Here is a 13,905-nt window from a genome sequence, read left to right on the forward strand (position 1 = left end):
TAAACTTCAGGCCTCTTTGCGTAGGCTACGGAGAAAGCTCTCCGCAGAGTCCTGCGTCCCGCTTTAGTCAGTCCCTCCAGAAAAACATGATTATGCAATCGCATAATTCAATGTATAATCAGCCAAAGTCCACATATTTATGCGGAGGCGCATTTTTTTTCAAATACGGCGCATAAATTGCCAATTTTTGTGCACAATATGCAGGGCTTGCATGATTTCATTTGTTGCAAAAAAGTCCCATAATATATCTTAGCAGAAAGTTGGAAAATGTTGCGTTTACTTCACACAAGAGCAGCCATTTTCCCCTGTTGCCATGGGAACGTTATGAAGTGACGTAATAAAAAAAACAAAAAAACACTTTTTTTCCTCCGCGATTTCATCGCATAAAACTGCATAAATATCGCATATTCCATCGCATTTTTTAAGAAAACGTGCCGCATAATCGAGGATTCTTGCCCGCAACAATCACAAAAAAACTCCACATTTTTCTGGGAGGGCTGGTTAGTGTGCACGCGGTGTGTGTTTGTGATGAATGTGCGGTATGCGCTGCCTGCAGCTGGACGGTCACACCTGTTGACCTTTGACCTGAGCAGCGCTGCCCCTCTGACAGGCAGCAGCCCACGGCTACGCGCCGCAATTATAAATTAGATTAATGAGGAAAAGACGATTTCGCGATTTCGCGTTTCTGTTGAGACATGTTGAGGTAGCGCGTTCACATCTGAAACTTTGACCCTCTCGCCGTGGCGTGTATTTTATGATATTTATTTACTTATCGGGCAGAACTTTTCATTTTGCCCCAAGTAAAGGATCTAAATGCTTATTTGGATTTCTAGTCTGCTGTTTCTGGTTTCTTTACATATTCAAAATAAACACAATCAATCAATCAATCAATCAAAATAAACTGCATGTCCACTGAATCGATACCACAGGGATCATTCTGGTGAAATAAAGTAAACTGAATGACTGAACTCAATTTAGGAGTGCTCACTGTTTAGGAGAAAAGTCCAACACATCAAATAGGAAACAGATGAGCTGCAGATGAAGAGTGTGTGTGTATGTGTCTGTGTGTGTGTGTGGGGGGGGGGTGAGGTCAGTCCCTGAAGTCTGCAGCAGATCTTTCAGTTCCTTCAAACAGAGCTGCCTGAAGTATGGAAGTTCATTAATGACAAACATGTTGAGTACAAAACACGACCGAGCTGTAATCTAATCTCTGTAGTTTGCTCTGCTTTAACTCTCCTGTTGTCCTCGGGTCAAATCTGACCGGAGGACAAAAACTTTTCTATATCAGAAGTATGACAAAAGAACGTTGAAAAAAGTGACAAATGTTGGAAAAATCTACAAAAACGCAGGAAAAAAATCGACAGAAACATTTTTTATTTTTTTTTAACGCTGAAAAAAAGTGACAAAAAAAACCCATCAAAAATATCGTGAAAACTTGTTAAAAAAATTGACAAAAAAATTGGAAAAAATGGAGAAAAAATGTGTTAAAAAATTGACAAAAAAATTGGAAAAAATGGAGAAAAAATGTGTTAAAAAATTGACAAAAACAATAATAATAAAAAAAAACATCAAAAAAGTGACAAAAAAATTTGAATAAAATCGACAAAAACGTCGAGAAAAGTGTAGAAAAAGAACAACAAAATGTTGATATTTCGACCCAGAAAAACAAAAACCCTCTGCGGACGAAGGAGGCAGCGTCAAATCAACGTTTGACCTTAGTCTATATCGCCGACTTTTCCGGAAATTGCGCCGGATGTCCCGTCCCCTTCCTCTGTCTCTGTGTTGGGGTTCTAACCTGCGGCTGATTTGTGAGGACTATGGTTAACTGCTCCTCAGATCTCTGCAGGGTAAATCCAGACAGCTAGCTAGACTATCTGTCCAATCGGAGTTTTCTGTTGCACGACTAAAACTACTTCTGAACGTACACATGTTCCACCAAAACTAGTTCCTTCCTCAGACTATTTAGCAGAGGCACCGGGGCTCCGTCCGGAGCTTAGCCCCGCCCCAAGACGATTGTGATTGGTTTAAAGAAATGCCAATAAACCAGAGCACGTTGTTCTCCCATCCCAGAATGCTATGTGGACTAGCCAGACCTTCCTCCGCAGCGCTGTGGAACACAAGCGAATTTAAGACTTTTTTTTAAAGCCTGAAATTTTGAAAATCTTCAACTTTTTTTTGAACTTGGACCGGACTTTAATCCCACAGGACAGATGAAGGAATGAAAGGGGGGAGAGAGGGGGAATGACATGCAGCAACTTTTAAAGACACCGCGGTAACCCTGTGAAAGGCGCCAATAAATCAAATGTATTATTATTATTTTTATTATTATATCTAAATAAAGCTGCCTTGAATCTGTTCACTTTCGTCGTTAATGATCTCCCAACATTCTGGTTCTGATATTCTATATGATATTTCTCAGCAGCATTTATCACGCAACACAGAAACTGAAACATCTTTACAGTGAAGGAGATGAAAACATGTGTGATGGATGGTTGGAGTCATCATGTGGTTTACATTGAGAGGCTGGGGGTGGACAGGAAACAGAGACACTTTTATACATTCACACAACAGCCCTCTGACTCTTCAAAGTAGCAATCTTTACTGCCTTTCTCCCTGCAGTAGATGAATGTAACTAAGTACATGTACTCCAGTACTGTACTTGAGTACCAAATGTTGAGGTACTTGTACTTTAACTTGAGTCATTTCTTTTCATGCTACTTTCTACTTCTACTCCGCTACATTTCAGAGAGAAATATTGGACTTTTTACTCCACTACATTCATCTGTTCCAGCTTTAGTTACTAGTTACTTTAGTTACTCCACTACATTCATCTGTTCCAGCTTTAGTTACTAGTTACTTTAGTTACTCCACTACATTCATCTGTTCCAGCTTTAGTTACTAGTTACTTTAGTTACTCCACTACATTCATCTGTTCCAGCTTTAGTTACTAGTTGCTTTAGTTACTAGTTACTTTAGTTACTCCGCTACATTCATCTGTTCCAGCTTTAGTTACTAGTTACTTTAGTTACTCCACTACATTCACCTGTTCCAGCTTTAGTTACTAGTTACTTTAGTTACTCCACTACATTCATCTGTTCCAGCTTTAGTTACTAGTTACTTTAGTTACTCCACTACATTCATCTGTTCCAGCTTTAGTTACTAGTTACTTTAGTTACTCCACTACATTCATCTGTTCCAGCTTTAGTTACTAGTTACTTTAGTTACTCCACTACATTCATCTGTTCCAGCTTTAGTTACTAGTTACTTTAGTTACTCCACTACATTCATCTGTTCCAGCTTTAGTTACTAGTTACTTTAGTTACTCCACTACATTCATCTGTTCCAGCTTTAGTTACTAGTTGCTTTAGTTACTAGTTACTTTAGTTACTCCGCTACATTCATCTGTTCCAGCTTTAGTTACTAGTTACTTTAGTTACTCCACTACATTCACCTGTTCCAGCTTTAGTTACTAGTTACTTTAGTTACTCTGCTACATTCATCTGTTCCAGCTTTAGTTACTAGTTACTTTAGTTACTCCGCTACATTCATCTGTTCCAGCTTTAGTTACTAGTTACTTTAGTTACTCCGCTACATTCATCTGTTCCAGCTTTAGTTACTAGTTACTTTAGTTACTCCGCTACATTCATCTGTTCCAGCTTTAGTTACTAGTTACTTTAGTTACTCCGCTACATTCATCTGTTCCAGCTTTAGTTACTAGTTACTTTAGTTACTCCGCTACATTCATCTGTTCCAGCTTTAGTTACTAGTTACTTTAGTTACTTCGCTACATTCATCTGTTCCAGCTTTAGTTACTAGTTACTTTAGTTACTCCGCTACATTCATCTGTTCCAGCTTTAGTTACTAGTTACTTTAGTTACTCCGCTACATTCATCTTGTTACTAGTTACTTTTTTTTATTTCTGCTTTAGTTACTAGTTACTTTAGTTACTCCGCTACATTCATCTGTTACAGCTTTGTTTACTAGTTACTAGTTACTTTAGTTACTCCGCTACATTCATCTGTTACAGCTTTAGTTACTTTAGTTACTGCGCTACATTCATCTGTTCCAGCTTTAGTTACTAGTTACTTTAGTTACTCCGCTACATTCATCTGTTACAGCTTTAGTTACTAGTTACTTTAGTTACTCCGCTACATTCATCTGTTCCAGCTTTAGTTACTAGTTACTTTAGTTACTCCGCTACATTCATCTGTTCCAGCTTTAGTTACTAGTTACTTTAGTTACTCCGCTACATTCATCTGGTCCAGCTTTAGTTACTAGTTACTTTAGTTACTCCGCTACATTCATCTGTTACAGCTTTAGTTACTAGTTACTAGTTACTTTAGTTACTCCGCTACATTCATCTGTTACAGCTTTAGTTACTTTAGTTACTCGGCTACATTCATCTGTTCCAGCTTTAGTTACTAGTTACTTTAGTTACTCCGCTACATTCATCTGTTACAGCTTTAGTTACTAGTTACTAGTTACTTTAGTTACTCCGCTACATTCATCTGTTACAGCTTTAGTTACTTTAGTTACTCGGCTACATTCATCTGTTCCAGCTTTAGTTACTAGTTACTTTAGTTACTCCGCTACATTCATCTGTTACAGCTTTAGTTACTAGTTACTTTAGTTACTCCACTACATTCATCTGTTACAGCTTTAGTTACTAGTTACTTTAGTTACTCCGCTACATTCATCTGTTACAGCTTTAGTTACTAGTTACTTTAGTTACTCCACTACATTCATCTGTTACAGCTTTAGTTACTAGTTACTTCAGTTACTCGGCTACATTCATCTGGTACAGCTTTAGTTACTAGTTACTTTTAGTTACTAGTTACATGTAGTTTATAAATCTGATGTCTGATTCTAAAGTAAACTAGCCGACAATAGAACGGACTACAAGTCTCCAGCTGAGATGATGAGACCATTATACACACAGCTGGTTGGAGAGACAGGAAGGAAAGAAAGGAGAGAAAGGACTGAAAGAAGGACAGAAAGGAGAGACAGACAGAAAGGACACACAGAAGGACAGTTAGAAGACAGAAAGGAAAGAGACCGAAAGAACGGACAGAAAGGAGAGACAGACAGAAAGAAGGACAGATAGAAAACAGAAAGGAAAGAAAGAGAAAGAGACAGAAAGTAAGGAGAGAAACAAAGAGACAGAAAGAAGACAGATAGAAAGAAAGAGAAAAAAGGAGGAAGGGGCACCGCGGCGCAGCCGAGCCGAGCCGAGCCGAGCCGGTACTAGCAGTGCGCGCCCACTGGGTTCAAATCCAGAGAAAGGATTCGGCTGTGTGTGTGTAGGTGACATTAAAGGTACCTTTACATTTGGGTTTCTTTCTACCTAGCTGCCCACAAATCTCACGGATGGTTCCAGAAAACTCTCCAAGCATCACATCTCTACTATCACTGAGTAGAAAGGGCTGATTCCACTGGACAGCATATTCTCATAGAGTCAGCTCTGACAGTCTGTGATTACCCATCAACAAACTCTCCTCTGATCTGTTCTACTCAACAGCATTAATCAGCATCTCTGCTTTTCTTAAACACAAAAGTTAGATATGATTTCATATAAATGAGGTTTATTGACCATGAATTCTAAAAAATAATTAAGTGTAAAACTAGAGGTGATGAGTTCACTGGTGATATCGGGGGGGAAAAAGCTTTTTTAAAGCAGCAAAATAGGCGACAAAAAAAACCTGTCAATTTTCAATTTTGACAGAAAGGACAGAAAGACAGAAAGGACAGAAAGGAGAGGAAGACAGAAAGGAGAGAAAGACAGAAAGGACAGATAGAAGGACTGAAAGGAGTAAAAGACAGAAGGGAGAGAAAGACAGAAAGAAGGACAGAAGGTAGAGGAAGACAGAAATGAGAGAAAGACAGAAAGAGAAAGACAGAAAAAAGGACAGAAAGGAGAGGAAGACAGAAATGAGAGAAAGACAGAAAGGAGAGAAAGACAGAAAGGACAGATAGAAAGACAGAAAGGACAGATAGAAAGACAGAAAGGAGAGAAAGACAGAAAGGACAGAAAGGAGAGGAAGACAGAAATGAGAGAAAGACAGAAAGGAGAGAAAGACAGAAAGGAGAGGAAGACAGAAAGAAGGACAGAAAGGAGAGGAAGACAGAAATGAGAGAAAGACAGAAAGGAGAGGAAGACAGAAAGAAGGACAGAAAGGAGAGGAAGACAGAAATGAGAGAAAGACAGAAAGAGAAAGACAGAAAAAAGGACAGAAAGGAGAGGAACACAGAAATGAGAGAAAGACAGAAAGGAGAGAAAGACAGAAAGGACAGATAGAAAGACAGAAAGGAGAGAAAGACAGAAAGGACAGAAAGGAGAGGAAGACAGAAATGAGAGAAAGACAGAAAGGAGAGAAAGACAGAAAGGAGAGGAAGACAGAAAGAAGGACAGAAAGGAGAGGAAGACAGAAAGGAGAGAAAGACAGAAAGGACAGATAGAAGGACTGAAAGGAGTAAAAGACAGAAAGGAGAGAAAGACAGAAAGAAGGACAGAAGGTAGAGGAAGACAGAAATGAGAGAAAGACAGAAAGGAGAGAAAGACAGAAAGGACAGAAAGGAGAGGAAGACAGAAATGAGAGAAAGACAGAAAGGAGAGCAAGACAGAAAGGACAGATCGAAGCACTGAAAGGAATGAAAGACAGAAAGGAGAGAAAGATAGAAAGGACAGATAGAAGGACAGAAAGGAGAGAAAGACAGAAAGAAGGACAGAAAGGAGAGGAAGACATAAATGAGAGAAAGACAGAAAGGACAAATAGAAGGACAGAAAGGAGAGAAAGACAGAAAGAAGGACAGAAAGGAGAGGAAGACATAAATGAGAGAAAGACAGAAAGGAGAGAAAGAAAGAAAGGTCAGATAGAAGACAGAAAGGAGTGAAAGACAGAAAGGAGGACAGAAAGGAGAGAAAGAGACAGAAAGAAAGGACAGGTAGAAGACAGATAGAAGACAGAAAGGAGAGAAAGAGACAGAAAGAAAGGACAGGTAGAAGACAGATAGAAGACAGAAAGGAGAGAAAGGACAGATAGAAGGACAGGTAGAAATAAACGTCAAAAGTGATAATAATTCAAGTCCATTGTGACCGGGGAGGACAAGCCGAGGGTTGACAGTGGTGCTTACATGTTACATATCACTTAGATATTAGATATGACATGTTACATATCACTTAGATATTAGATATGACATGTTACATATCACTTAGATATTAGATATGACATGTTACATATCACTTAGATATTAGATATGACATGTTACATATCACTTAGATATTAGATATGACATGTTACATATCACTTAGATATTAGATATGACATGTTACATATCACTTAGATATTAGATATGACATGTTAATATCACTTAGATATTAGATATACATGTTACATATCACGATTAGATATAACATGTTAGATATCACTTAGATATTAGATATGACATGTTACATATCACTTAGATATTAGATATGACATGTTACATATCACTTAGATATTAGATATGACTATATTACATATCACATAGATATTAATATGACATGTTACATATCACTTAGATATTAGATATGACATGTTAGATATCACTTAGATATTAGATATGACATGTTACATATCACTTAGATATTAGATATGACATGTTAGATATCACTTAGATATTAGATATGACATGTTACATATCACTTAGATATTAGATATGACATGTTACATATCACTTAGATATTAGATATGACATGTTAGATATCACTTAGATATTAGATATGACATGTTACATATCACTTAGATATTAGATATGACATGTTAGATATCACTTAGATATTAGATATGACATGTTACATATCACTTAGATATTAGATATGACATGTTACATATCACTTAGATATTAGATATGACATGTTAGATATCACTTAGATATTAGATATGACATGTTACATATCACTTAGATATTAGATATGACATGTTAGATATCACTTAGATATTAGATATGACATGTTACATATCACTTAGATATTAGATATGTTAGATATTAGATATGACATGTTACATATCACTTAGATATTAGATATGACATGTTAGATATCACTTAGATATTAGATATGACATGTTAGATATCACTTAGATATTAGATATGACATGTTACATATCACTTAGATATTAGATATGACATGTTACATATCACTTAGATATTAGATATGACATGTTACATATCACTTAGATATTAGATATTACATGTTACATATCACTTAGATATGACATGTTACATATCACTTAGATATTAGATATGACATGTTACATATCACTTAGATATTAGATATGACATGTTACATATCACTTAGATATGACATGTTACATATCACTTAGATATTAGATATGACATGTTACATATCACTTAGATATTAGATATGACATGTTACATATCACTTAGATATTAGATATGACATGTTAGATATCACTTAGATATTAGATATGACATGTTAGATATCACTTAGATATTAAATATGACATGTTAGATATCCCAGATGAGGAGGCTGAGAATTAGGGCCGCTCCATACGAGGAAAATATGATACGATAACGTTGTAGAATATCGCGATAACGATATTACTAGCGATGAATAAAGAGATATGAAAGTGTGCTGAGTTCTGCTGCTTTCAGTTTTCTGCTAAAATACAACAAACTGCTTGTTGAACTAAAGAAAAATCATTCCCAGCCTACTTTTATTGAACAAATTTAACATTGAAATGAATATAAAAGGCATCGCTAAAAAAATAACTGTAATTTCCTGCTGATATTTTCTTTCAACTAACATAAGAAATCTCTGCGTGTCTATTGGATATATCGCAGCCTTTCGCGATATGTATTTTGGACCAGTTAATATTGCGATGACGATAAAAAAAATAACCGATATATTGTGCAGCCCTGCTGATAATTTGTATTACGAAATGACTTCACAGGTGGAAAAAAACATCTGAATTTGATCCTAAATTCAATCTTTTCATACATTATTCCACCCAGACTAGAGCGGCAACTAACGATTATTCTCACTGATGAGTTGTTTGGTCTCTAAAATATCAGAAAATGGTGAAAAATGTGGATCAGTGTTTCCCAAAAAAGCCCAAGTCTTCTTTTATCCACAACTCAAAGATCTTCACTTTACTGTCCCAGAGAGAAGAAACTAGAACAATATTCACATTTAACAAGCTGACAGCAGATCATTTTAACCTGTTTTCAAATTAAAAAAATGACTCAAAATTAATTGATCATCAAAATAGTTGGAGATGAATCTAATAGTTGACAACTAATCGAGTAGTCTTTGCAGCTCGAGCCCAGACTGAACTAAAAAAAGACACATGAAGGTGATTGAATTATTAACTCTTGTGTTGTCCTCCCGGGTCAAAAAGATTACTTTTTTTTACCCTTTTTTGGACATTTTGGTTACTTTTCACTGACACCAACTTACTACCACTAGTTGTACTACTTTATGGAATTCATGGTCAATAAACCTCATTTATATAGAATTATACCTAATATTTGAGTTAAAAAAGAAGAAATTATGAATTATTTCGACTACTAGTTAAGATCAGAGGAGCGTGTGTATGTTGAGTGGATGACTTCAGTCAGGATGCTGATTTGAAACCATTTCAATTTTCACCCGAAATTCCATGAAAGTGATCAGTTGTATTTGCAAAGAGCATTGTATGGAATCCATCCTCTTTTTGTGGTAATTTGGTTAAAAAGAAACCCATATTTCTGATATAGACAGTTTTAAAAAGGGGTCAAAGTTGACCCGAAGACAACAGGAAGGTTAAATAAAAAGGTGATAAAGAAGAGAAAGCTCATCCCCAACAGCAACTCAGCACAGTTTACAACAAAGTGCACTCTGGAAGCAGATGTGGAAGGAGAGTCAGGTAACAAACACTTGATGCATTTCAGAATAAGCTGTGTTAATGCTGCGCTGCTGTGTGCTTTTCTTCATTCATTCATTCACACACACACACACACACACACACACACACACACACACACACACACACACACACACACACACACACACACACACACACACACACACACACACACACAGGAGTAAGGAGTCACTTACAGGTCTGCTTCTCTGCGTCCGTCCGCGCCCTCTGCACACTCAACGCCCGAGTCCTGTCCTCTGCACGCTCAACGCCCGAGTCCTGCAGCCATGTAGGGAGGTGCAGGCTGCTTCCTGCAGGAAACTCCGCCCAGCTGTCCACTCCTCCCACACAACAGGTCTGACTCTGCAGAGGGAGCAAGTTAACACTTCACTCAAAGGTATGGTAACACTTTAACACTTTACTTAAAGGTCTAGACCTCCTCTATCTGTAAAGTGTCTGGAGATAACTCTTGTTATGATGTGATACTATAAATACAATGGAACTGAATTGAACTGAATTGAATGACAGTGTTACTAGACCACACTCTATAATTTACAGAGACCCAACAATTCCAGTAACTCCCCCAAGAGAAAATCATTTAGTGCGACAGTGGTGAGGAAAAACCTTCTTTTAGGGAGGAACCTGGGACAGACCCAGGCTCTTGTTAGGTGTAGAAGGTGTAGAAGGACGTAGCAGAGCGTAGCAAGAGGTAGCAGGACGTAGCAGAGCGTAGCAGGACGTAGCAGGACGTAGCAGGAGGTAGCAGGATGTAGCAGAGCGTAGCAGGATGTAGAAGGATGTAGCAGGATGTAGCAGGACGTAGCAGGACGTAGCAGAGTGTAGCAGGATGTAGAAGGACGTAGCAGAGCGTAGCAGGACGTAGCAGGAGGTAGCAGGACGTAGCAGAGCGTAGCAGAGCGTAGCAGGATGTAGAAGGACGTAGCAGAGCGTAGCAGGACGTAGCAGGAGGTAGCAGGACGTAGCAGAGCGTAGCAGGACGTAGCAGGAGGTAGCAGGACGTAGCAGAGCGTAGCAGAGCGTAGCAGGATGTAGGAAGAAGTAGAGCGAGCAGGCGAAAGTGAGGTAGCAGGATGAGAGAGCCGTAGCAGAGGAGGATGTAGAGATGGTGAGAGGGTAGAGGAGGTAGCAGGACGTAGCAGAGCCGTAGCAGGACGTAGCAGGAGGTAGCAGGACGTAGCAGGAAGTAGCAGGACGTAGCAGGATGTAGAAGGACGTAGCAGAGCGTAGCAGGACGTAGCAGGATGTAGCAGGACGGTAGAGCAGGTAGCAGGAGGTAGCGACTGCAGAGGTAGAGGACGTAGCAGGAGGTAAGGGGAGGTAGAGGAAGAGAGGAAGTATGTAGAAGGATGGAGGTGTAAAGACGTGAGCAGAGGTAGCAGGAGTAAGCAGGTGTAGCAGAGTAGCAGGTGCAGCGGTGAGGAGTAGCAGGATGTAGCAGGGGTAGCGAGTAGCAGGAGGTAGCAGGAGGCAGGAGTAGCAGGGAGCAGGATGTGAGGGTAGCAGGATGTAGCAGGAGTAGCAGAGTACAGGGTAGAGGATGTGCAGGAAGCAGATGGGCAGGACGTAGAAGGATGAGCAGAGCCGCATGGGCAGGGGATGTAGCAGGACAGCAGGACGTAGGAGGTAGCAGGACGTAGCAGGAGTAGCAGAGTAGCAGGATGTAGAAGGGTAGCAGTGTAGAGGAGTAGCAGGATGTAGAAGGAGATGGATGTAGAGACGAAGCAGGGTAGAATAGAGGATGTAAGTAGAGGGTGTAGCAGGATTAAAAAAAAGAAGAGAGAGAGAGAAGAAAGGAGGAGGAGGGAGGAGGAAAAGAGGAGGAGGAGGAAGGAAAGGGAGGATGGAAAAGACGTGGATGGTGGAAAGGATGAAAAAAGAGGTGGAGGGAAGGCAAGACATAAAGGTGGACAGGTGGTAGTGGACACAGCCAGCATGACCCGGAGGAAACCAGCAAGGTAAAGAAAAATATGGACCAGGAGCAGGAACAAGCATGGACATGGAGTGGCCACAGAGAGGAGTAACACCAGGCACAGGGCAGAACGAAAAATATAACGGAGTGGTCCAAGGTAGACGAGTTTGAAAAAGGGATGGAGGAAGGAAGAGGAAGTACAGGACGCGACCAAGGACACACGACCAGAGAAAGGAACAGAACAAAGGGACGGAAGGAAAGAGGACGGAAAGCAGGACACAGCCATGACACAAGGCACATGGATACGGAATCGAAAGAGAATGGACAGATCACACTGAAGAGGAGGGAGGATCCGGACCAGGACAGAGAAATGGATGAGGTCCAGAACAGGCGAAAAATGAGAAAGGACACACAGAAAGGAGAAAGCCGGATGGGCAGGCAGGAAGGAATGGGACATCTAGGAAGAGGATAGCCAGAGAATATGGAATGGATAACAAAAAGGAGGTGGAGATAAAGCAGCACAGGAAAAGGAAAGGAATGAAATGGTATGGTGGTGGTAGCACAGGGAGTTTGGTGGAATGGATGGAGGGAGGGATGTGGAGCAGTGGAGAAGTGGACCATGGAAATGGTAGGCCGGAAACTTAGGGGGGGGGGACAGCAGTGTGGCCCCTGCACATGGATCTTGAATGGGGTGGTCAACCTTTTAGTAAACGAGGATGTTTATCGCTCCCACTCTAGTGCCCCTTAATGGTGGAAAGGGTGAATGATGGATGGAACTCTGTGGAGTTCTCGTTGATCTCTTCTGTTCAAAACTAAATATTTTACGAAACAATGCTGAATGTTCAGCAGGGGGCGGGCCCGGGAGGGAAGAGGCGGCCCCTGATACACCTTTCAGCGAAGTTACCAGTTACCAGTAACTTTGATGCCGAGGGGAAACCAGCGATTTCCTGAACACAAAGCTGAAAGTCTCAGGTTTAAAACGCAGGGAGGGGCGTTCACACCCAACCTACTGGCTCCAGACACACTGCAGCGGGATCGGTTTCGCTTCATTTAGTTTGGTATTCAAACTCTGTTTTTTTTTTGTCGAAAACATATAGGTTTCGAGCATATTTCAGTATTTATTTTTGTGCGTTATGTCCATAAGAGGGCAGTTTGTCGGTGTGTCGGTGTGAGCCACATTACACAGAGACACCTGATCCACGGCTTCTGGTTTGATTTGGTTTCTGCTGACTTTAAATGAAGTGTGTTTTTTTTTTTTACGACGCTAAAAGCAGTGATTATTTACATGGACTCTGGTGGAGTTTGGTGATGATGCAGTATTCCCTTCACTACGCTAAGCTAACTAGCGGCGGCGCTGCCGGTGCTGCAGCAGATTAAAACGATGCACGCACAAAAAATGCGTTGGCCCACCTATCTACAGCTAGAGGAGACCGTGATAGGCCCTATGTCAACAAACGGTGGAGTATCCCTTTAAACACACACACACACACACACACCACACACACATACACACACACACACACACACACACACACACACACACAGAGTATGAGGGTGTGCCCTGACTGGTTAGTAGTCCTTACCTAGGTACTGTCAGGGCACGCCCTCATACTCTGCTTCTGACTGGCTAATAGTCCTTACCTAGGTACTGTCAGGGCACGCCCTCATACTCTGCTTCTGACTGGCTAGTAGTCCTTACCTAGGTACTGTCAGGGCACGCCCTCATACTCTGCTTCTGACTGGCTAGTAGTCCTTACCTAGGTACTGTCAGGGCACGCCCTCTTACTCTGCTTCTGACTGGCTAGTAGTCCTTACCTAGGTACTGTCAGGGCACGCCCTCATACTCTGCTTCTGACTGGCTAGTAGTCCTTATCTAGGTACTGTCAGGGCACGCCCTCATACTCTGCTTCTGACTGGCTAGTAGTCCTTACCTAGGTACTGTCAGGGCACGCCCTCATACTCTGCTTCTGACTGGCTAGTAGTCCTTACCTAGGTACTGTCAGGGCACGCCCTCATACTCTGCTTCTGACTGGCTAGTAGTCCTTACCTAGGTACTGTCAGGGCACGCCTCAT

General features: G+C 40.6%; 1 protein-coding gene across 1 annotated transcript in view; it reads right to left on the reverse strand.

Moving 5' to 3' along the window:
* Window positions 1-10,173, reverse strand: part of col6a4a (collagen, type VI, alpha 4a) — a 98,688-nt gene extending 88,515 nt beyond the window's left edge. The window contains exon 1 of the mRNA XM_039806175.1: window positions 10,100-10,173. The gene's annotated coding sequence lies outside the window, so the exon portion shown is untranslated. The remainder of the gene's footprint in view (window positions 1-10,099) is intronic.
* Window positions 10,174-13,905: the final 3,732 nt, after the last annotated feature.

The sequence above is a fragment of the Perca fluviatilis genome, chromosome 7 (assembly GCF_010015445.1).
Source record: "Perca fluviatilis chromosome 7, GENO_Pfluv_1.0, whole genome shotgun sequence".
Classification (NCBI taxonomy): Eukaryota; Metazoa; Chordata; class Actinopteri; order Perciformes; family Percidae; genus Perca; species Perca fluviatilis.